Raw genomic sequence first — 24,535 nt, forward strand, 5'->3', positions numbered from 1 at the left:
TAGTTTAGAAAGACACGTGAGCAAACACGTTTCGTTCCTGGGACCTTGATCAAGGTCCCAGGACTTAAACGTTTTCTAATGTCCTAGTGTTTGCTGACGTGTCTTTCTAAACCTTTGGACTTATTACCTAATATTTCTGTCTTTTCATATCTCTATATCGAACTGAAAAAGCCGCTGGTTGGCGAAACGTCTTGAAATAGACACTCAGGTGTTGCATACGTGTCCAGTTCCTATAGTTGTTAGGAAATACTTCTTGGTTTTATTATGAAACTAAGACAGGGAAGTGGTGGAGACAAACCACCATACACAGTTTCAAGAGTAGGTGTGACAGGGCCAGAGAAGAAAGCAATCCATAATGCACGCTCGCACACACACACACACACACACACACACACACACACACACACACACACACACACACACACACACACACACACACACACACACACAAATAGAAAAATATAGCAAAGTGTATACCCGCCCACACTTATATAGTTACTGCCACTGGGGAGGGGAGGAGATAGAGGGAGGGGAGACTAAGCATAAAGGGATGAGGGGAGGGAGGGGGAGGGCTAGGTTTAAGAGGGGTCTGTTCGTGTCTGCTCGTCTTCTGCTTACTCAATTACCTTTTACTGTGACTTTACATCATCTCTCTCTCTCTCTCTCTCTCTCTCTCTCTCTCTCATATTGAACAGTATTAAGACAGAATAGAAGAACATTATATCCTCCAATAACACGTGTTTGTTACAACATTGAAATTTTGTAACCCAATTTCTATTAGTAGTGAAGGACAAGCCTGTGCTGTAAGACATGTCCAGCAGCGGTATCTTTCTCTGTGCTACTGTACCAGGGATGTGAATGTATACAAGTGGGAAGACCAGTTTCATTTTTGATACAGACATCATTATTGTACATTGTAATTATACATATCTGTGCCTTGAAGTAAGTTTTTATTTAGGTTTGTGTACATAACATACAAATACATAAAAAGTACACTATGTAGATTGAACCTATAATCACCCAATAAAGCCAATGTGATTTATTTCCACTGGAGCCCCTTTAATATTTACCTACCCTAGCTATGTTTACACAGTCGTGGGAAGTTGTGATTGATAATAAAGTGCGGAAAAAGTTAATAAATAGGGAAATTGTGTACTGATAATCAAGTGTGAAGAAGTTATTAAATAAGGAGATTGTGTAGTGTAGTTATAATCATTATTGCGACACAACAGCTGTTGTTGTTGCTGGTGGTTTTGAGGAGCATCACAGCTCAAGCCATGATCAGCCCTACCCCCTACGCCAGACTAGAAGGTTAATACACACTCAACTCAGTCAGCAACCGGTTTTCCCCAGGCCTTAGAAATGGTTGATGATAATGGTAGGCGATTGTTGTTGTGGTAGCTAACAGGTATTACTGCCTGCTGCATGTTTCAGCAGATAAATCACATATTTAACAGACTGATAGAGTGATAGACAACAGAGTTTGTGATGTCAATCGGGAAGTCGACTTGATTTTATACTGTTCTGTTTTGGTATGATCTCTCTCTCAATAGAAGTAAAATATAAACAGGTGAGAGTGCAAGTGTGGGGAAGAGAGGGGAGGGAGGAGAAAAAAAGGGGGAGGGGAAGGGGGGAAACGTGCAAATGAGTAGATTAGATGGGAGAGAGAGGGGGAGGGTGCTGGTGAGAGGAAGGGGAGGGTGCTGGTGAGAGGAAGGGGAGTAAGTGTGTGTGGGAGAGAGGCAACTGAAGGTGTGGGAGGGGGAAGTGGGAGAGCAATGAAGTGCAGTGAGTGAGTGAGAGAGAGAGAGAGAGAGAGAGAGAGAGAGAGAGAGAGAGAGAGAGTAGGTTGGTGGTGGTAGGGAGGGAGGGTACAGTGAGAGGGGCAGGCGAGGCTTAGCACTTAAATAATTCACTAGTAACTTGCTTCTCCTCTAGTGTACCCTTCTCCCCTAGTGCACCCTTCTTTTCATCTAATGCACCCTTCTTCTCTAATGCACCCTTCTTTAGTGCACCCTTCTTCTCCATTAGTGCACCCTTCTCCTCTAATGCACCCTTCTCTAGTGCACTCTCTTCTCTTTTAGTGCACCCTTCTTTTCTAGTTCACCCTTCTTCTCCTCTAGTTCACCCTTCTCCTCTAGTGCACCATTCTTCTCTAGTGCACCCTTCATCTCCTCTACTGCACCATTCTTCTCTAGCGCACCTTTCTTTTCTAGTGTACCCTTCTTCTCCTCTAGTACATCCTTCTTCTCCTCGAGTGCACCCTTCTTCTCTAGTACACCCTTCTATAGTGTGTTGCAACCCCTGAATGGGTTACAATGATTATTATGTATATATAATGTATATTACCTTTTCATTTAATTTTATATTGCTTATATTTGCGATAATAGCTAAATCGTAAATGTATGACTTTATATTATTATTTGACTGTTATATTGTTATTTGACTTATGTTGTTAGGATGTTTATAAAATGTGCTCAGTTAGTCTTGATTGTCAAACTACTGTAATTATCGCTTGTCGCTCGTTATACTGCCGGCTTCTGAGCTGCAGTTGTCCACGTAGCTATCACGTGATCGAGGGGGGGGTGTCCTCACCTCGTGTGAAGTATTCAGTCTGCTGGAGACTCGCTTGGTGGTTGGACAGATTGTCTGTCTCATTATTCTTGTTAGTTCTGTAGAACTCTGTTCTCAGAACATTGTATAGACTTAGTGATTTTCGACGTTGTACTGAGGTTGTGTGTCGCTTAGACACTCGGAACATCTCAGGTCCCGAGCTATAGCTTCTGACCTAATTTTGTACTGGTTTCTGTGTATTGTCACAGTCGCGTTTTCCTATGCTGAACGTAGATTCAGTATTATGGGAGTTTTGTAACTTTTGTGGAGGATCTGCAGATGGTCCCTACTTAGTGTCGTTATATTATCTCCTTGTTCCTGATTCTGTGTCGCAGTCGCTTGATATTGCATTGCTATTGGGCTTAGCATTCTTTGTTGTTCAAGCAGACTGTTCGGGTTGCCAGTCGGTCAAGAAGTTAATTTATTTGAGGACTTTGTCAGTCACTTGTTTAAGTCTTATTCGAGTCTTGAGACATAGCTAACTACTTAAGAGCACTTACACGCATACTCACACTTACTTGTACATATTTGTAATATCTTATTAAATGTTAATGTACCTGACGGTATTTAAGAATTATAAATGTGATATGTGCTTTCAGCACAATAATATTGAACTCGAGAGATTGATTTTATTTTGATTGTTGAGATTTAATTTACTTTGATAATATACCTCTAGACTTAATAAATTTATTAAATTTTATTTTCTCTAGTTAGTAGCCTACCAGTTGTAATCCTAAAGCACTATTGAACCATACTGAATTTTAATGGATAATTGGACAAGGATACTGACTACTTGTTACGAAAACCCAGTAACAGGCTGGATGCTAGAAGGGCAGTCCTTTCTAGTATTCACTGGAGATCTCTAAGCTTTTAGAATCGCATTTCTTGTAACATAGTGCACCCTCCTTCTCAAGTGCACCCTTCGTCTCTAGTACACCCTTCTTCTCTAGTACACCCTTCTCTATTGTACCCTTCTTCTCCTCTGTTGCACCCTTCTTCTCCTCTAATGCACCCTTCTCCTCTAGTGCACCCTTCTGGTTTACATCTCTGCCTGTCAGATATGAGGATGAGGAACAGAATTGGAGCAAGTACTGTACCTTGTGGAACAAAGCTTTTCATTGTAGCCACCTCTGACTTCACTCTGTTTACTATTACTTTTTATGTTCTATTTGTTAGGAAGTTATAGATCCATCTACCCACTTTTCCCGTTATTCCTTTATCAGACATTTTGTGTACTATTAAACCATGATCGCACTTGTCGAAGGCATTCGCAAAGTCTGTGTATACATCTGCATTTTTTGTCTTCCAGAGAATCCGAAGACCATATCATAGTGGTCCAGTAGTTGTGAGAGGCAGGAGCGACCTGTTCTAAACCCATGCTTACCTGGAGTTTACCTGGAGAGAGTTTCGGGGGTTGTGCAGCTGATGGGTATCCAAGTGGTTGGCGATGTTGCTTCTTAGAACCCTTTCAAAGAGTTTTATAATGTGGGACGTTAGTGCTATCGGTCTATAATTCTCTGCAGTTATTTTTTTACCGCCACCTTTGTGGAGTGGGACTATATCAGTTGTATTAGTGACTACGGGATGACGCCCGTGTCTAGCTTCCCTTTCCATAACATACATAAGGCACGTGAAAGGGGTTTCTTGTAGTTCTTGATGAACATGACGTTCCACGAGTCTGGTCTTGGGGCAGAGTGCATGGGCATGTTGATAATTGCTTTTTCAATGTCCAACGGTGTTTTATATCAGAAATTCTGGAAATATTATCCAATTTTGGAGTCTTGGTCATAAAATGTTCATTCAGATTGATTTAGTAAGCTGTTAACAAGATTAAAAAATCTTGTTAACAGCTTACTAAACACCAACTCATACTGAGACTTCAGTATCTCGCTCATTTCTTTGCTGTGGTCGATGTAAGTCCCATCTTGTTTAAGCAAGGGCCCGACAGTGGATATGGTTTTTGCCATAGTTTTGGCATATGAAAAGAAATATTTTGAATGTTTTTCAGTTACATTTATTTCTTTAAGTTGTTTCAGTGTTTCCTTGCTTCTGTATGATTCCTATATATAGCTTTAGTTCGACTTTGTCTATTTCTGTAGCCAGTGCCTCACGTATGCCATATAGGCTGGCCACTTTGAGAAGCTCTGCAATTCTTCTCCTTCGCCCGAAGAGGTAGCGTCTCTTTCTAGTTTTCCTTAGGGCAAATATTTTTGTTAGTGGATTTGGGTTTGAGAAGAACCTGCTTAGCATGGGCCAATAGGACTGCTGCAGTGTTCCTCATGTTCTTATGAATGTGCCTTGAGCATACCTCAAGTACCATACAGTTTCGGATCCATGTTGTTCAAGATATCTTCCCATCGTTTAGTTTAGGACATGATTAATGTGATCCCATTTGATGTTCCTGTTATTGAAACTGAATTTGGTGAAGACACCCTCATAACTGATCTCATTTTGCTGGCCAGGAGCCCTGCCCATACATGTCTGTACTTCGATTATGTTATGATCCGCATTTATCTTTGATACTGTTATACTTCGTATCAGATCATTATTATTATTGAAGATGAGGTCCAGTGTATTTTTTCAGTCTTGTTAGCTCCGGTATTTGCTGGCTTAAGGTAAATTTGTTGCAGAGATTTAATAGCTCGTGTGTGTGTGTATGAATTTTCATTTGAGGTACCTCCTGGGGTCATCTCTGCTATAACATTACTTGCAATATTTTTCCATTTTAAATGTCTTAAACTGAAATCACCCAGCAGTGCAACAAGATATTTGGAGCTGGGATGGGAAGATTTTCCAGAAAGTAGTCATTTTTCAGTAGCTGTTCCTTGAACTGTTGGAAAGTTGCATAATGACAAGGTTTTTGTTCTCAATCTTTACTGCCAAAACTTCAACTACATCATTCGTGGTGTTTAGTAATTTTGAACAACTTTGCGACTCTGTGACATACAGGCCAGCTTTTCCTTGTTGCCTATACTTTCTGTCGCATCTGCATGAGTTGTACCTTGGGAGCCATACTTTCTTCTCAAAGTGATCCTTTGTGTAGGTCTCTGTGAAAGCCGCAGACATTGTATTTGACTCTGTGAGGAGTCCACTGATAAAAGGTATTTTGTTGTTGATGATGGCTTTAGACCTGTATATTTGCAAATACAATTATTGTCGTATTGCTTATTTGTAGGGGAGAATTATTTGCTGGTAATAATATCTGTTGTTCAGGAGTGGGAGCCACTGACTGTGCCTTCACTCCAGCAAGGCTCCGAGGTAAGTGGGAGCCACTGACTGTGCCTTCACTCCAGCAAGGCTTCGAGGTAAGTGGGAGCCACTGACTGTGCCTTCACTCCAGCAAGGCTCCGAGGTAAGTGGGAGCCACTGACTGTGCCTTCACTCCAGCAAGGCTCCGAGGTAAGTGGGAGCCACTGACTGTGCCTTCACTCCAGCAAGGCTCCGAGGTGAGTAGGAGCCACTGACTGTGTCCTCACTCCAACAAGGCTCCAAGGTGAGTAGGAGCCACTGACTGTCTTCACTCCAACAAGGCTCCGAGGTGAGGAGGAGCCACTGACTGTGCCTTCACTCCAGCAAGGCTCCGAGGTGAGTAGGAGCCACTGACTGTGTCTTCACTCCAACAAGGCTCCAAGGTGAGTAGGAGCCACTGACTGTGTCTTCACTCCAACAAGGCTCCAAGGTGAGTAGGAGCCACTGACTGTGTCTTCACTCCAACAAGGCTCCGAGGTGAGGAGGAGCCACTGACTGTGTCTTCACTCCACCAAGAAGTAGACAGTGCCAGTAGAGGGCAGTAGACAGTGCCAGTAGAGGGCAGCAGACAGTGCCAGTAGAGGGCAGCAGACAGTGCCAGTAGAGGGCAGTAGACGGTACCAGTAGAGGGCAGTAGACGGTGCCAGTAGAGGGCAGTAGACAGTGCCAGTAGAGGGCAGTAGACAGTGCCAGTAGAGGGCAGCAGACAGTGCCAGTAGAGGGCAGCAGACAGTGCCAGTAGAGGGCAGCAGACAGTGCCAGTAGAGGGCAGCAGACAGTGCCAGTAGAGGGCAGCAGACAGTGTCAGTAGAGGGCAGTAGACAGTGCCAGTAGAGGGCAGCAGACAGTGCCAGTAGAGGGCAGTAGACAGTGCCAGTAGAGGGCAGCAGACAGTGCCAGTAGAGGGCAGCAGACAGTGCCAGTAGAGGGCAGCAGACAGTGCCAGTAGAGGGCAGCAGACAGTGCCAGTAGAGGGCAGCAGACAGTGCCAGTAGAGGGCAGTAGACAGTACCAGTAGAGGGCAGCAGACAGTGCCAGTAGAGGGCAGCAGACAGTGCCAGTAGAGGGCAGCAGACAGTGCCAGTAGAGGGCAACAGACAGTGCCAGTAGAGGGCAGCAGACAGTGCCAGTAGAGGGCAGCAGACAGTGCCAGTAGAGGGCAGCAGACAGTTCCAGTAGAGGGCAGCAGACAGTGCCAGTAGAGGGCAACAGACAGTGCCAGTAGAGGGCAGCAGACAGTGCCAGTAGAGGGCAGCAGATGATGGTCACTACGGTTGTGGTGATATTTTCCAGGTGATGAATACTTAACACTTCACAAATGTCAAGTTAGTTCAGGCGCTGCCTTCACTGCTGCCTTCACTGCTTCTGCTGCCTTCACTGCCTCTGCTGCCTTCACTGCTTCTGCTGCCTTCACTGCCTCTGCTGCCGTCACTGCTGCCTTCACTGCCTCTGCTGCCGTCATGCTGCCTTCACTGCCTCTGCTGCCTTCACTGCCTCTGCTGCCGTCACTGCTGCCTTTACTGTCTCTGCTGCCGTTGCTGCTGTCTTCACTGCCTCTGCTGCCTTCACTGCCTCTGCTGCCGTCACTGCTGTCTTCACTGCCTCTGCTGCCTTCACTACCTCTGCTGCCTTCACTGCCTCTCCTGCCTTCACTGCTGTCTTCACTGCTGTCTTCACTGCCTCTGCTGCCTTCACTGCTGTCTTCACTGCCTCTGCTGCCTTCACCGCTGTCTTCACTGCCTCTGCTGCCTTCACTGCCTCTGCTGCCTCCGCTGCCTTCACTGCCTCTGCTGCCTTCACTGCTGTCTTCACTGCTTCTGCTGCCTCCGCTGCCTTCACTGCCTCTGCTGCCTTCACTGCCACCGCTGCCTTCACTTCCTCTGCTGCCTTCACTGCCTCCGCTGCCTTCTCTGCCTGTGCTGCCTTCACTGCGTCTGCTGCCTTCACTGCCTCTTCTGCCTTCACTGCCCCTGCTGCCTTCACTACCTCTGCTGCCTTCACTGCCTCTGCTGCCTTCACTGCCTCTGCTGCCTTCACTGCCTCTGTGGCTTCACTTCCTCTGCTGCCTTCACTACCTCTGCTTCCTTCACTACCTCTGCTTCCTTCACTACCTCTGCTTCCTTCACTACCTCTGCTGTTTTCACTACCTCTGCTGCCTTCACTGCCTCTGCTGCCTTCACTACCTCTGCTGCCTTCACTGCCTCTGCTGCCTTCACTGCCTCTGCTGCCTTCACTACCTCTGCTTCCTTCACTACCTCTGCTTCCTTCACTACCTCTGCTGCCTTCACTGCCTCTTCTGCCTTCACTACCTCTACTGCCTTCACTGCCTCTGCTGCCTTCACTACCTCTGCTACCTTCACTACCTCTGCTGTCTTCACTACCTCTGCTGCCTTCACTGCCTCTTCTGCCTTCACTACCTCTGCTGCCTTCACTGCCTCTGCTGCCTTCACTACCTCTGCTGTCTTCATTACCTCTGCTGCCTTCACTACCTCTGCTGCCTTCACTGCCTCTTCTGCCTTCACTACCTCTGCTGTCTTCACTACCTCTGCTGCCTTCACTGCCTCTTCTGCCTTCACTACCTCTGCTGCCTTCACTACCTCTGCTGCCTTCACTGCCTCTTCTGCCTTCACTACCTCTGCTGCCTTCACTGCCTCTGCTGCCTTCACTACCTCTGCTGCCTTCACTACCTCTGCTGTCTTCACTACCTCTGCTGCCTTCACTGCCTCTGCTGCCTTCACTACCTCTGCTACCTTCACTACCTCTGCTTCCTTCACTACCTCTGCTGCCTTCACTACCTCTGCTGCCTTCACTGCCTCTTCTGCCTTCACTACCTCTGCTGCCTTCGCTGCCTCTGCTGCCTTCACTACCTCTGCTTCCTTCACTACCTCTGCTGCCTTCACTACCTCTTCTGCCTTCACTGCCTCTGCTGCCTTCACTGCCTCTGCTGCCTTCACTAACTCTGCTGCCTTCACTGCCTCTGCTGCCTTCACTACCTCTGCTGCCTTCACTACCTCTGCTGCCTTCACTGCCTCTGCTGCCTTCACTACCTCTGCTGCCTTCACTACCTCTGCTGCCTTCACTACCTCTGCTGCCTTCACTGCCTCTGCTGCCTTCACTGCCTCTGCTGCCTTCACTAACTCTGCTGCCTTCACTGCCTCTGCTGCCTTCACTACCTCTGCTGCCTTCACTACCTCTGCTGCCTTCACTGCCTCTGCTGCCTTCACTACCTCTGCTGCCTTCACTACCTCTGCTGCCTTCACTGCCTCTGCTGCCTTCACTGCCTCTGCTGCCTTCACTAACTCTGCTGCCTTCACTGCCTCTGCTGCCTTCACTACCTCTGCTGCCTTCACTACCTCTGCTGCCTTCACTGCCTCTGCTGCCTTCACTACCTCTGCTGCCTTCACTACTTCTGCTGCCTTCACTACCTCTGCTGCCTTCACTACCTCTGCTGCCTTCACTGCCTCTGCTGCCTTCACTACCTCTGCTGCCTTCATTACCTCTGCTGCCTTCACTACCTCTGCTGCCTTCACTGCCTCTGCTGCCTTCACTACCTCTGCTGCCTTCACTGCATCTGCTGCCTTCACTACCTCTGCTGCCTTCACTGCCTCTGCTGCCTTCACTACCTCTGCTGCCTTCACTACCTCTGCTGCCTTCACTACCTCTGCTGCCTTCACTACCTCTGCTGCCTTCACTGCCTCTGCTGCCTTCACTACCTCTGCTGCCTTCACTGCCTCTGCTGCCTTCACTACCTCTGCTGCCTTCACTACCTCTGCTGCCTTCACTACCTCTGCTGCCTTCACTGCCTCTGCTGCCTTCACTGCCTCTGCTGCCTTCACTACCTCTGCTGCCTTCACTGCCTCTGCTGCCTTCACTGCCTCTGCTGCCTTCACTGCCTCTGCTGCCTTCACTGCCTCTGCTGCCTTCACTACCTCTGCTGCCTTCACTGCCTCTGCTGCCTTCACTGCCTCTGCTGCCTTCACTGCCTCTGCTGCCTTCACTACCTCTGCTGCCTTCACTGCCTCTGCTGCCTTCACTGCCTCTGCTGCCTTCACTGCCCCTGCTGCCTTCACTGCCCCTGCTGCCTTCACTACCTCTGCTGCCTTCACTGCCTCTGCTGCCTTCACTGCCTCTGCTGCCTTCACTGCCTCTGTGGCTTCACTTCCTCTGCTGCCTTCACTACCTCTGCTTCCTTCACTACCTCTGCTTCCTTCACTACCTCTGCTGTTTTCACTACCTCTGCTGCCTTCACTGCCTCTTCTGCCTTCACTACCTCTGCTGCCTTCACTGCCTCTGCTGCCTTCACTACCTCTGCTGCCTTCACTGCCTCTGCTGCCTTCACTGCCTCTGCTGCCTTCACTACCTCTGCTTCCTTCACTACCTCTGCTTCCTTCACTACCTCTGCTGCCTTCACTGCCTCTTCTGCCTTCACTACCTCTACTGCCTTCACTGCCTCTGCTGCCTTCACTACCTCTGCTACCTTCACTACCTCTGCTGTCTTCACTACCTCTGCTGCCTTCACTGCCTCTTCTGCCTTCACTACCTCTGCTGCCTTCACTGCCTCTGCTGCCTTCACTACCTCTGCTGTCTTCATTACCTCTGCTGCCTTCACTACCTCTGCTGCCTTCACTGCCTCTTCTGCCTTCACTACCTCTGCTGTCTTCACTACCTCTGCTGCCTTCACTGCCTCTTCTGCCTTCACTACCTCTGCTGCCTTCACTACCTCTGCTGCCTTCACTGCCTCTTCTGCCTTCACTACCTCTGCTGCCTTCACTGCCTCTGCTGCCTTCACTACCTCTGCTGCCTTCACTACCTCTGCTGTCTTCACTACCTCTGCTGCCTTCACTGCCTCTGCTGCCTTCACTACCTCTGCTACCTTCACTACCTCTGCTTCCTTCACTACCTCTGCTGCCTTCACTACCTCTGCTGCCTTCACTGCCTCTTCTGCCTTCACTACCTCTGCTGCCTTCGCTGCCTCTGCTGCCTTCACTACCTCTGCTTCCTTCACTACCTCTGCTGCCTTCACTACCTCTTCTGCCTTCACTGCCTCTGCTGCCTTCACTGCCTCTGCTGCCTTCACTATCTCTGCTGCCTTCACTGCCTCTGCTGCCTTCACTACCTCTGCTGCCTTCACTACCTCTGCTGCCTTCACTGCCTCTGCTGCCTTCACTACCTCTGCTGCCTTCACTACCTCTGCTGCCTTCACTGCCTCTGCTGCCTTCACTGCCTCTGCTGCCTTCACTAACTCTGCTGCCTTCACTGCCTCTGCTGCCTTCACTACCTCTGCTGCCTTCACTACCTCTGCTGCCTTCACTGCCTCTGCTGCCTTCACTACCTCTGCTGCCTTCACTACCTCTGCTGCCTTCACTGCCTCTGCTGCCTTCACTGCCTCTGCTGCCTTCACTAACTCTGCTGCCTTCACTGCCTCTGCTGCCTTCACTACCTCTGCTGCCTTCACTACCTCTGCTGCCTTCACTGCCTCTGCTGCCTTCACTACCTCTGCTGCCTTCACTACTTCTGCTGCCTTCACTACCTCTGCTGCCTTCACTGCCTCTGCTGCCTTCACTACCTCTGCTGCCTTCATTACCTCTGCTGCCTTCACTACCTCTGCTGCCTTCACTGCCTCTGCTGCCTTCACTACCTCTGCTGCCTTCACTGCATCTGCTGCCTTCACTACCTCTGCTGCCTTCACTGCCTCTGCTGCCTTCACTACCTCTGCTGCCTTCACTACCTCTGCTGCCTTCACTACCTCTGCTGCCTTCACTACCTCTGCTGCCTTCACTGCCTCTGCTGCCTTCACTACCTCTGCTGCCTTCACTGCCTCTGCTGCCTTCACTACCTCTGCTGCCTTCACTACCTCTGCTGCCTTCACTACCTCTGCTGCCTTCACTGCCTCTGCTGCCTTCACTGCCTCTGCTGCCTTCACTACCTCTGCTGCCTTCACTGCCTCTGCTGCCTTCACTGCCTCTGCTGCCTTCACTGCCTCTGCTGCCTTCACTGCCTCTGCTGCCTTCACTACCTCTGCTGCCTTCACTGCCTCTGCTGCCTTCACTGCCTCTGCTGCCTTCACTGCCTCTGCTGCCTTCACTGCCTCTGCTGCCTTCACTGCCTCTGCTGCCTTCACTGCCTCTGCTGCCTTCACTGCCTCTGCTGCCTTCACTACCTCTGCTGCCTTCACTGCCTCTGCTGCCTTCACTACCTCTGCTGCCTTCACTACCTCTGCTGCCTTCACTGCCTCTGCTGCCTTCACTACCTCTGCTGCCTTCACTGCCTCTGCTGCCTTCACTGCCTCTGCTGCCTTCACTGCCTCTGCTGCCTTCACTACCTCTGCTTCCTTCACTGCCTCTGCTGCCTTCACTGCCTCTGCTGCCTTCACTGCCTCTGCTGCCTTCACTGCCTCTGCTGCCTTCACTGCCTCTGCTGCCTTCACTGCCTCTGCTGCCTTCACTGCCTCTGCTGCCTTCACTTCCTCTGCTGCCTTCACTGCCTCTGCTGCCTTCACTGCCTCTGCTGCCTTCACTACCTCTGCTTCCTTCACTGCCTCTGCTGCCTTCACTACCTCTGCTGCCTTCACTACCTCTGCTGCCTTCACTACCTCTGCTTCCTTCACTGCCTCTGCTGCCTTCACTGCCTCTACAACATTAAGGAAAGATCCTGGACTTTACCTTACGAAAGCAGACAAAGCAAATACGATAGTAATTATAGACAAGGTAGATTATAGGGGAAAAATAACATATTAGAAGACAAGGGAACTGACGTGCCCCTTAAACTCTCTGACATGACTCACCTTATTCACTGTCGGAGGACATGTATACCGAGTGGCGGATGTCTCTCAGTGTACGACTAATGAGACACTTTTGTTTTACGTATGGGAATCTTTATACAAATAACACACATAGACGAGAGAAATCTTACCACGACTGTTCCAGTCACGGTACTGTTCCAGTCACGGTACTGTTCCAGTCATGGTACTGTTCCAGTCACGGTACTGTTCCAGTCATGGTACTGTTCCCGTCACGGTACTGTTCCAGTCATGGTACTGTTCTAGTCACGGTACTGTTCCAGTCACGGTACTGTTCCAGTCACGGTACTGTTCCAGTCACGGTACTGTTCCGGTCACGGTACTGTTCCAGTCACGGTACTGTTCCAGTCACGGTACTGTTCCGGTCACGGTGCTGTGCCTTTTTGTTCTTTGTGGGAGCATTTATTACGGAAATGTTTCGCCCAGCCGGTGACTTCTTCAGTCCACTACAGAGAAGAAAGGGTTTTTAAACCATTTACATCACGTCACTCTGTATATATACATTGAAAGTTCACTTTTATCCTTGTTGGAATATTAAAGTATTCTTGCCTAGTGGTGAGCAAGTTGCACGCAGCCTCTATAACCCTCATGTAGTCGACAGACTTCAAACACCATTAATTCTGGTGGCAACACAACACTGGGAAAGGCGTGCTAATACGATGTTTTCTCCGAGCATGCAGAGTAGGCAACCCTCACTCCATTGAAGATGAATGTCACAGCAGCAAGAGCTTCTCCACACTACACTTATAATAGTTTGACTGAAGCCTACAAGACTGCTTCTCAGATACTCAGCACTCACAAGAGGCAAAATGATTAGTTCCTCGTCTCTCCCACCTTCAATCTCACTGACATGTCAGTGAAAGTGACACTCAGTGTTATCTTGCAGTATCACAGGCATTACTAGAACCCACAATGGGTAAACCTTGTGTTTAGAACCCATAATGGGTAAACTTTGGGTTTACAGTGTTTCCTGTGATGGCTGCAGTAAGGTCAGTGTTGTGTTACTAAGACATCTTATACAGTTTATGACATTTCATTGTGAAGACATTCCGTGCACCACGGAATTCATCAGTTCTCAGAGATACGTAAACATAACGTCTTCTGATATATCGATTTGCGAGGTGTGTGTGTTGGTGAGACAGCCTGGGACTCGGAAATGCGCATTACACAACGTATATACCCTTTTTTGACTAACACTTGAGGTGTGTTGATGGTCGCAACATGGGTGAGTCCAGACTAGTTGTTTTAGAAGAGAAAGACGAGTAGCAGGGTTTGAAATTAGCCGTAATTAACACTATAAGCACCATCACACAGACTCTTGAGTAGCTGTACACGCGACGAAACTGCCTTACTTAATAGTCACCCCTCATCACCCTCACCCTCGTCACCCTCACCCTCGTCACCCTCACCCTCGTCACTCTCACCCTCGTCACCCTCACCCTCGTCACCACCCTCGTCACCCTCACCCTCGTCACCCTCACCCTCGTCACCTTCACCTTCGTCACCCTCACCCTCGTCACCCTCATCCTCGTCACCCTCACCCTCGTCACTCTCACCCTCGTCACCTTCACCTTCGTCACCTTCACCCTCGTCATCTTCACCCTCGTCACCCTCACCCTCGTCACCTTCACCCTCGTCACCCTCACCCTCGTCACCTTCACCCTCGTCACCCTCACCCTCGCCACCCTCACCCTCGTCACCCTCACCCTCGTCACCCTCACCCTCGTCACCTTCACCCTCGTCACCCTCACCCTCGTCACCTTCACCCTCGTCACCCTCACCCTCGTCACCCTCACCCTCATCAACTTCACCCTCGTCACCCTCACCCTCGTCACCTTCACCCTCAATGCCCTCACCCTCGTCACTTTCGCCACCTTCACTCTCGTTACCCTCACCCTCGTCACCTTCACCCTCATCCGTAACCCTTGTCATTTTCATCCTCGTCATCCCTCACCCTAGTCACTCTCACCCTCGTCACCTTCACCCTCGTCACCCCTCACCCTCGTCACCTTCACCCTCGTCACCCCTCACCCTCGTCACCTCTCACCCTCGTCACCTTCACCCTCGTTATCCCTCACCATTGTCATCTTCATCCTCGTCACCCCTCACCCTCGTCACCCTCACCCTCGTCACCTTCACCCTCGTTACCCCTCACCCTCGTCATCTTCATTCTCGTCACCCCTCACCCTCGTCACCCTCACCCTTGTCACCACTCACCCTCGTTACCCCTCACCCTCATCTTCATTCTCGTCACCCCTCACCCTTGTCACCACTCACCCTCGTCACCTCTCACCCTCGTCACCTTCACCCTCGTTATCCCTCACCATTGTCATCTTCATCCTCGTCACCCCTCACCCTCGTCACCCTCACCCTTGTCACCACTCACCCTCGTTACCCCTCACCCTCATCTTCATTCTCGTCACCCCTCACCCTTGTCACCACTCACCCTCGTTACCCCTCACCCTCGTCATCTTTATCATCGTCACCCCCTCACTCTCGTTACCCGTCACCCTCGTCATCTTCATCCTCGTCACCCCTCACCTTCGTCGCCCCTCACCCTCGTCACCCCTCACCCTCGTCACCCCTCACCCTCGTCATCTTCACCCTCCTTGCCCCTCACCCTCGTCATCTTCATCCTCGTCACCCCTCACCCTCGTCACCCCTCACCTTCGTCATCTTCATTCTCGTCACCCCTCACCGTCGTTACCCCTCACCCTCGTCACCCCTTACCCTCGTTACCCCTCACCCTTGTCACCCGTCACCCTCGTCATCTTCATTCTCGTCACCCCTCACCCTCGTCACCCCTTACCCTCGTTACCCCTCACCCTTGTCACCCCTCACCGTCGTCACCCCTCACCGTCATTACCCCTCACCGTCGTTACCCCTCACCCTCGTCATCTTTATCATCGTTACCCCTCACCCTCGTCATCTTCATCCTCGTCACCCCTCACCCTCATCACCCCTTACCCTCGTTACCCCTCACCCTCGTCATCTTCATTCTCGTCACCCCTCACCCTCGTCATCTTTATCATCGTCACCCCTCACCCTCGTTACCCCTCACCCTCGTCATCTTCATCCTCGTTACCCCTCACCCTCATCACCCCTTACCCTCGTTACCCCTCACCCTCGTCATCTTCATTCTCGTCACCCCTCACCCTCGTCATCTTTATCATCGTCACCCCTCACCCTCGTTACCCCTCACCCTCGTCATCTTCATCCTCGTCACCCCTCACCCTTGTCACCCCTCACCCTCGTTACCCCTCACCTTCGTCATCTTCATCCTCGTCACCCCTCACCCTCGTCACCTTCACCCTCCTTGCCCCTCACCCTCGTCATCTTCATCCTCGTCACCGCTCACCCTCGTCACCCCTTACCCTCGTTACCCCTCACCCTCGTCATCTTCATTCTCGTCACCCCTCACCCTTGTCACCCCTCACCCTCGTTACCCCTCACCCTCGTCATCTTTATCATCGTTACCCCTCACCTTCGTCATTTTCATCCTCGTCACCCCTCACCCTCGTCACCCCTTACCCTCGTTACCCCTCACCCTCGTCATCTTCATTCTCGTCACCCCTCACCCTTGTCACCCCTCACCCTCGTTACCCCTCACCCTCGTCATCTTCATTCTCGTCACCCCACACCCTTGTCACCCCTCACCCTCGTTACCCCTCACCCTCGTCACCCCTCACCCTCGTCACCCCTCACCCTTGTCACCGCTCACCCTCCCCTCACTCTCATCATCCACATCCTCGTCACCTCTCACCCTCGTCATCTATATCCTCGTCACCCCTCACCGTCGCCACCCCTCACCCTCGTCACCCCTCACCCTAGTCACCCCTCACCCTCGTCACCACTCACCGTCGTCACAACTCACCGTCGTCACCCCTCACCGTCGTCACCCCTCACCCTCGTCACCCCTCACCCTCGTCACCCCTCACCCTAGTCACCCCTCACCGGCGTCACCTCTCACCGTCGTCACTTCTCACCGTCGTCACCCCTCACCGTCGTCACCCCTCACCCTCGTCACCCCTCACCCTCGTCACCCCTCACCCTCGTCCCCCCTAACCGTCGTCACCCCTCACCGTCGTCACCCCTCACCGTCGTCACCCCTCACCGTCGTCACCCCTCACCCTCGTCACCCCTCACCGTCGTCACCCCTCACCGTCGTCACCCCTCACCGTCGTCACCCCTCACCCTCGTCACCCCTCACCCTCGTCACCCCTCACCCTCGTCACCCCTCACCCTCGTCACCCCTCACCGTCGTCACCCCTCACCCTCGTCATCTTTATCATCGTTACCCCTCACCCTCGTCATCTTCATTCTCGTCACCCCTCACCCTCGTCATCTTTATCATCGTCACCCCTCACCCTCGTTACCCCTCACCCTCGTCATCTTCATCCTCGTCACCCCTCACCCTTGTCACCCCTCACCCTCGTTACCCCTCACCTTCGTCATCTTCATCCTCGTCACCCCTCACCCTCGTCACCTTCACCCTCCTTGCCCCTCACCCTCGTCATCTTCATCCTCGTCACCGCTCACCCTCGTCACCCCTTACCCTCGTTACCCCTCACCCTCGTCATCTTCATTCTCGTCACCCCTCACCCTTGTCACCCCTCACCCTCGTTACCCCTCACCCTCGTCATCTTTATCATCGTTACCCCTCACCCTCGTCATCTTCATCCTCGTCACCCCTCACCCTCGTCACCCCTTACCCTCGTTACCCCTCACCCTCGTCATCTTCATTCTCGTCACCCCTCACCCTTGTCACCCCTCACCCTCGTTACCCCTCACCCTCGTCATCTTTATCATCGTTACCCCTCACCCTCGTCATCTTCATCCTCGTCACCCCTCACCCTCGTCACCCCTTACCCTCGTTACCCCTCACCCTCGTCATCTTCATTCTCGTCACCCCTCACCCTTGTCACCCCTCACCCTCGTTACCCCTCACCCTCGTCATCTTCATTCTCGTCACCCCACACCCTTGTCACCCCTCACCCTCGTTACCCCTCACCCTCGTCATCTTCATTCTCGTCACCCCTCACCCTTGTCACCGCTCACCCTCCCCTCACTCTCATCATCCACATCCTCGTCACCTCTCACCCTCGTCATCTATATCCTCGTCACCCCTCACCGTCGCCACCCCTCACCCTCGTCACCCCTCACCCTCGTCACCCCTCACCCTCGTCACCCCTCACCGTCGTCACCCCTCACCGTCGTCACCCCTCACCGTCGTCACCCCTCACCCTCGTCACCCCTCACCCTCGTCACCCCTCACCCTAGTCACCCCTCACCGGCGTCACCTCTCACCGTCGTCACTTCTCACCGTCGTCACCCCTCACCGTCGTCACCCCTCACCCTCGTCACCCCTCACCCTCGTCACCCCTCACCCTCGTCACCCCTAACCGTCGTCACCCCTCACCGTCGTCACCCCTCACCGTCGTCACCCCTCACCGTCGTCACCCCTCACCCTCGTCACCCCTCACCGTCGTCACCCCTCACCCTCGTCACCCCTTACCGTCGTCACCCCTCACCCTCGTCACCCCTCACCCTCGTCACCCCTCACCCTCGTCACCCCTCACCCTCGTCACCCCTCACCGTCGTTACCCCTCACCCTCGTCATCTTTATCATCGTTACCCCTCACCCTCGTCATCTTCATCCTCGTCACCCCTCACCCTCGTCACCCCTTACCCTCGTTACCCCTCACCCTCGTCATCTTCATTCTCATCACCCTTCACCCTTGTCACCCCTCACCCTCGTTACCCTTCACCCTGGTCATCTTCATTCTCGTCACCCCTCACCCTTGTCACCCCCTCACCCTTGTCACCCCTCACCCTTGTCACCCCTCACCCTTGTCACCCCTCACCCTCATTACCCCTCACCCTCGTCATCTAAATCCTCGTCACCTCTCACCCTCGTCATCTATATCCTCGTCACCCCTCACCGTCGTCACCCCTCACCGTCGTCACCCCTCACCCTCGTCACCCCTCACCCTCGTTAACCCCTCACCGTCGTCACCCCTCACCGTCGTCACCCCTCACTGTCGTCACCCCTCACCGTCGTCACCCCTCACCCTCGTCACCCCTCACCCTCGTCACCCCTCACCGTCGTCACCCCTCACCGTCGTCACCCCTCACCGTCGTCACCCCTCACCGTCGTCATCCCTCACCGTCGTCACCCCTCACCCTCGTCACCCCTCACCGTCGTCACCCCTCACCGTCGTCACCCCTCATCGTCGTCACCCCTCACCGTCGTCACCCCTCACCGTCGTCACCCCTCACCGTCGTCACCCCTCACCGTCGTCACCCCTCTCCCTCGTCACCCCTCTCCCTCGTCACCCCTCACCGTCGTCACCCCTCACCGTCGTCACCCCTCACCGTCGTCACCCCTCACCGTCGTCACCCCTCACCGTCGTCACCCCTCACCGTCGTCACCCCTCTCCCTCGTCACCCCTCTCCCTCGTCACCCCTCACCCTCGTCACCCCTCACCGTCGTCACCCCTCACCGTCGTCACCCCTCTCCCTCGTCACCCCTCTCCCTCGTCACCCCTCACCGTCGTCACCCCTCTCCCTCGTCATCCCTCACCCTCGTCACCCCTCACCGTCGTCGCCCCTCACCCTCGTCACCCCTCACCCTCGTCACCCCTCACCCTCGTCACCCCTCACCGTCGTCACCCCTCACCCTCGTCACCCCTCACCCTCGTCACCCCTCACCCTCGTCACCCCTAACCCTCGTCACCCCTCACCCTCGTCACCCCTCACCCTCGTCACCCCTCACCGTCGTCACCCCTCTCCCTCGTCATCCCTCTCCCTCGTCACCCCTCACCGTCGTCACCCCTCACCGTCGTCACCCCTCTCCCTCGTCACCCCTCACCCTCGTCACCCCTCACCCTCGTCACCCCTCACCCTCGTCACCCATCACCCTCGTCACCCCTCACCCTCGTCACCCCTCACCGTCGTCACCCCTCACCGTCGTCACCCCTCTCCCTCGTCACCCCTCACCCTCGTCACCCCTCACCCTCGTCACCCCTCACCCTCGTCACCCCTCACCCTCGTCACCCCTCACCCTCGTCACCCCTCACCCTCGTCACCCCTCACCCTCGTCACCCCTCACCGTCGTCACCCCTCACCCTCGTCACCCCTCACCCTCGTCACCCCTCACCCTCGTCACCCCTCACCCTCGTCACCCCTCACCCTCGTCACCCCTCACCCTCGTCACCCCTCACCCTCGTCACCCCTCACCCTCACGGTTGTCCTCAAGGTTTGACAATGTTAGCTGATCAAACGACACGTCATCTGTTAATTAAATTTCCATAGCACTTACCTGAGAAGATACTAGACAGACTCGCAGTAAACACAGGACTCTAACGTTTAGTTTCAACACCTGAGGTAAAACACCTACAGTAAACAAGAATCTTGTGTTTAATTTCAACACATATAAAGAGGTATAAGAGTTGCTAGACATACACGAACTGTGTTCAGTCTCAACACTTGAAAATCTAGAAGACCTTCAATAAACGTAGGAATCTTACGCTTAGTTTGAATACCTGAGGAGGAGAAACACCTTCAGTAAACATATGAATCCTGTGTTTAGGTTCAAAAACCAGGAATGGTAGAAGGTCTGCGATAAACACCGTAGTTCTGTTTAGGGTCAACATTTGGAAAGTAGCGAGAGCAATAATGAACACAAGGACAACTGCAGTGTGAACACAACTGTACTGGCAGAATTTGGTATGTCAGAGGTTCTCCTAAAATAGGTCAGTTCTTAAGTCTCTCTCTCTCTCTCTCTCTCTCTCTCTCTCTCTCTCTCTCTCTCTCTCTCTCTCTCTCTCTCTCTCTCTCTCTCTCTCTCTCTCTCTCTCTCTCCCTCTCTATCTCTGTATATATATATATATATATATATATATATATATATATATATATATATATATATATATATATATATATATATATATATATATATATATATTTTCAACAAACCGGCCGTATCCCACCAAGGCAAGGTAGCCCAAAAAGAAAAACGAAAGTTTTATACAAGAGAAGGGGTTACTAGCCCCTTGCTCCCGGCATTTTAGTCGCCTCTTACAACACGCATGGCTTACGGAGGAAGAATTCTGTTCCACTTCCCCATGGAGATAAGTGGAAATAAACAAGAACAAGAACTAGAAAGAAAATAGAAGAAAACCCAGAGGGGCGTGTATATATATGCTTGTACATGTATGTGTAGTGTGACCTAAGTGTAAGTAGAAGTAGGAAGACGTACCTGAAATCTTGCATGTTTATGAGACAGAAAAAAGACACCAGCAATCCTACCATCATGTAAAACAATTACAGGCTTTCGTTTTACACTCACTTGGCAGTTGCGCTTGTTATAATAAGGTTAGGTAAGTTTTTTAAGGTTCTTTTGGAAGCTTAGTTCCAAGGCCTTTTGTGTATTCACAAGCTCTTGTTCACCCGATATCCGTCCACATGATGGGTATCGGGTGCACGGTAAACTAGCCTCCTTAGGTGGTAAAATCTAATATTTAAAATTTGCGAAAATTACGTTTTAGTTTTTGTATGAACGTTCGTTTCTTAAGTTTTGTATTTATAGTGTTGTTGGTGTCTACCTGGAGTCTTACAGTGGCACCTCTTGTGTTGATGTTAACTCGTTACGTAAACAATTGGAACTAACCTGCCCTTCCCTGTATCAAATGTAATCCTCCCTCACTCCCCAGACACTGCATAACACCACTGAGTTTACCATCGTAATTTTAAACCAAAATTCTCTAAATTGCGTTTTAGGAGCAAACTGAGCAAGGTTGATGAATTTTTTTTTATACGAAATAAAAAATCCAGATATTTCACAATATGTTTTAATGTTTTCAGAGAACTCGAAACTGGTGACAGGTATATTAAAGGTAATCCAGTTGTATGTAGGTTGAGGTGGCTTGTTAAGCCTGCTGCTTCACACATTAATATAGAAACACAGGGTTAATAATAGATCCAAATAAAAGCCTGCACTTGTACACGTACAAAATAATGGAGATCTATAATTGTTATTAATTGAAAATTGTGTTAAATCATTTTAGTGGAGTGTTATTCAATGCATATATTTACATATTGATGAGTGAGAGTTAACTCAGTGGCCGGAGTGTTGATGTGGGTTAACCAGGCAATTGATGTTTGATGTTGTTTTGTTATTGTAGTGATGAGTTTGGCCAGTGTTGATGCACATTAACCAGAATATTAATGTTTAGTATTGACTTGCTCTAGTGGTGAGTGTTGCTTTAAGGTGGCACCACAAATCGTGTTTATGTTGATCTAGACAAGGCAAGTAACTTTCCGGGATATGGATGTGTTAAGAGAGACGGTGAGTTGGTGTCCTGACGCGGGTGTTGTTGTGATGACACGGGTGTAGTGTTACCACGCAGGTGTTATTTGTGAGGTGTCGAGCTCACTGACGCGCTCTCGCTGAAGATACAAATATGCTGCCCACAGTAATGAGGAAGATACAGGTACTGAACGAGATTTATTGTGATAATGACTTTAAACTGAGTGTTCCCTTCCCCTCAAGCTCTACACTGAACGAAACCTTGTCACAATAATCGCTTCTGCACCTGTGTCTTGGTAGCGATTAAAAAACTGAAGAGAACAATCCTGTCATCGAGGTCGTCCGTTCACTTACGGCTGTCATATACTGTATGTTAAGTTTCTCTAGAGTATTCCCTGGATGTAAGTGTCCCTAGACGTCTGTATTATGCTTGATAAAATTAAGTTAGCAGTGTGTGTGGCGTTGATAAGACCGACTGTTGCGACTGCTGAGTCCATATATTCACTCTCATTGTTGTGGAACCGAGTTTCATTAGAATATAAATTATGGTTATAATCATAACCATAATTTTTAAATGGGTTGAGGGGTAAGCCAGCGGAAGGCCTCGGTCAGATGACCAAAAGCTCCAGCTGTGGGTCATCATATGACTATGACCCGCGTTAAGTTCTGAGGTAGACTTCCTCCCCTCGGAGAGAATTGAAGTTGAACAAGGAGGACACGGGGTCAGGAGCTGTGACTCGACCCCTGCAACTACGAGAGGACATCTGCCCTTACATCGCGACACTTCATAAAAAATAATTTGGTTATTTTTTTAGACCTTTTCTTTCACCGAGAATATATTTTTTTCAATGCATAATTCTTAAGGAAAGTAATAAAAACCCGAGAAGCGTCACTTGAGCAGAGTTGCCGTGGTAGCCAGGGTTCAGGGTTCACATTACTGATGAACAAACACACGCGGTGCTCAAATGAGCCTTTATCAACATGGAATGAGAAAGAAGAGACAGCAACCAGGCAATTAAACCATTATGGATATCCCCCCTGACAGGGAATACCTATAATGACTGAGGGATTGTTTTTCCTTCATCCAGGTTATCTGTCCAATAGTTTGAGAACGGCTCTTCAGATTGGCTTCAAACTTTCAGCACTGTTGCACTTAGAAAGCGGCTCGTAGGGCTATTGGGCTGTCTTGGCGACAATTTTGCTAATTAAAAACAAATTGGTTGGTATATTGGAATGTTAGGATGTGCGCGTTTGTGTGCGTGTACTCACATATAAACTAAATAATGTAGATCATAATATTACTGATTGTGAAAAGGATTTAGGAACTCTGGTTAGTAATCTAAAACCAAGACAACAGTGCATTAGTGTTCGTTATAAAGCGAACAGAATCCTTGGCTTCATATCAGGGAGCATAAATAATAGTCCCAAGGTTGTTCTTCAACTCTATATATCCTTGGTTAGGCCTCATTTAGACTATGCTGCTCAGTTCTGGTCACCGTGTTACAGAATGGATGTAAATGCTCTGGAAAACGTACAGAGGAGGATGACAAAGATGATCCCATGTATCAGAAATCTTCCCTATGAGGATAGACTGAAGGCCCTGAATCTGCACTCTCTCGAAAGGCGTAGAATTAGGGGGGATATGATCGAGGTGTATAAATAGAAGACAGGAATAAATAAAGGGAATGTCAATAGCGTGCTGAAAATATCCAGCCAAGACAGGACTCGCAGCATTGGTTTTAAGTTGGAAAAATTAAGATTCAGGAAGGATATAGGAAAGCACTGGTTTGATAATAGAGTTGTGGATGAGTGGAACAAACTCCCGAGTACCGTCATAGAAGCTAAAACGTTGAGTAGTTTTAAAAATAGGTTAGATAAATACATGAGTGGGAGTGGGTGGGTGTGAGTTGGACCTGACTAGCTTGTGCTAATGGGCTTGATGCCGTGCCCATTACCTAAGTGTATGTGATCTGACATGACCTGACTAGGTGAGTCATTGGTTTAAGCCAGGAGGTGACATGGACCTGCCTCGGATGGGCCAGTAGGCCTGCTATAGTGTTCCTTCTTTATATTATTATATGGTTGCATGGGTTGAATGGTTGACACTGATAATTTTTTCTCGGTTGTTAGTTGTTACTGTGTAAGTCTTGCATACAACAACCTATTGACCTGTTAGTAATATTAATTTGATTATTATTTTTTTAACACATCAGCAGTTTCACACCAAGGCATGGTGGCCCGATAAAGAAAAACTTTCATCATTCACTCCATCACTGTCTTGCCAGAGGGTTGCTTTACACTACAGTTATAAAACTGCAACATTACCATCCCCCCTTCAGAGTGTAGACACTGTACTTCCCATCACCAGGTATCAAGTCCGGTCTGCCGGTTTCTCTGAATCCCTTCATAAATGTCACCTTGCTTACACTTCAACAGCACGTCAAGTCCTAAAAACCATTTGTGTCCATTTGCTCCTAACATGCTCACGCACGCTTGCTGGAAGTCCAAGCCTCTTTCACACAAAACCTCCTTTACCCCCTCCCTCCAATCTTTCCTAGGCCGAC

At 50.3% G+C, this 24,535-nt stretch overlaps 1 protein-coding gene and 1 long non-coding RNA gene across 2 annotated transcripts in view; one reads left to right on the plus strand and one right to left on the minus strand.

The window, feature by feature from the left end:
* The window catches only part of cic (Putative transcription factor capicua), a 653,343-nt gene that overhangs the window by 560,868 nt on the left and 67,940 nt on the right, over positions 1-24,535 (minus strand). The window lies entirely within an intron of this gene.
* LOC138853280 (uncharacterized) overlaps positions 1-24,535 on the plus strand; it is a 100,731-nt gene that overhangs the window by 44,990 nt on the left and 31,206 nt on the right. The window contains exon 2 of the long non-coding RNA XR_011392482.1: positions 5,827-5,871. This is a non-coding gene — a long non-coding RNA (uncharacterized lncRNA). The remainder of the gene's footprint in view (positions 1-5,826; positions 5,872-24,535) is intronic.

Source organism: Cherax quadricarinatus, chromosome 27 (genome assembly GCF_038502225.1).
Source record: "Cherax quadricarinatus isolate ZL_2023a chromosome 27, ASM3850222v1, whole genome shotgun sequence".
NCBI lineage: Eukaryota > Metazoa > Arthropoda > Malacostraca > Decapoda > Parastacidae > Cherax > Cherax quadricarinatus.